Here is a 574-nt window from a genome sequence, read left to right as displayed (position 1 = left end):
ATTTTGAGTGTGGGCAGGGCCTTCCCACAAAACTGGAAAAAAAACGTTTTAAACCCCCAATCCCCACCTGAAATCGACCCGAATCCGCAAAAAACCGCTCCCCAAACCACCCATTTTGGAAACAATTTGTTTTGCCGCTGTCAGCAAGCCGGGTTTTATGAGGTTAAATGACCTCAGCGATGCGTTTCCTCGGGTGCTTTAAATACCACCCAGGTTGCTGCAGCAGCTCCTCAGCCTCTCCCAATGTGGATACCCACTGTGGATACTGGGATACCCACTGTGGATACTGGGAGATCTGTGCCAGAGTTAAAAGAGGTGTTTATAGAAAGCAGTGTAAAGCTCTGAACTGCAGTGGGGTACATCTGGGATGAGGAGAAGCACAGGGTCTCCCTGTTTCTTCCCACTGGTAGTCCCATACTCCTGTCATTTATCACATCAAATCATTTTAAAGCGGGCTGCCAAGCACTTCAATATTTTTTCCAAGATAAATTCCTCCTCTGAAGCATTTTTTTTTTCCCACTTAAGTGCAGGTTTTAATCTTCACGTTTTAACAGCTGGTAAAAATGTTGGACGA

The 574-nt window shown here is 45.6% G+C and overlaps 1 protein-coding gene across 1 annotated transcript in view; it reads right to left on the bottom strand.

Moving 5' to 3' along the window:
* The window catches only part of LOC103613036 (GDNF-inducible zinc finger protein 1-like), an 8965-nt gene extending 8741 nt beyond the window's left edge, over window positions 1-224 (bottom strand). Inside the window, exon 1 of the mRNA XM_017730450.1 lies at window positions 68-224. The gene's annotated coding sequence lies outside the window, so the exon portion shown is untranslated. The remainder of the gene's footprint in view (window positions 1-67) is intronic.
* Window positions 225-574: the final 350 nt, after the last annotated feature.

This window comes from Corvus brachyrhynchos, unplaced genomic scaffold, assembly GCF_000691975.1.
Source record: "Corvus brachyrhynchos isolate BGI_N302 unplaced genomic scaffold, ASM69197v1 scaffold133, whole genome shotgun sequence".
Taxonomy (NCBI): Eukaryota; Metazoa; Chordata; class Aves; order Passeriformes; family Corvidae; genus Corvus; species Corvus brachyrhynchos.
Note: the sequence above shows the minus strand (reverse complement) of the source record. Positions and strands in the feature narration are given on the sequence as shown.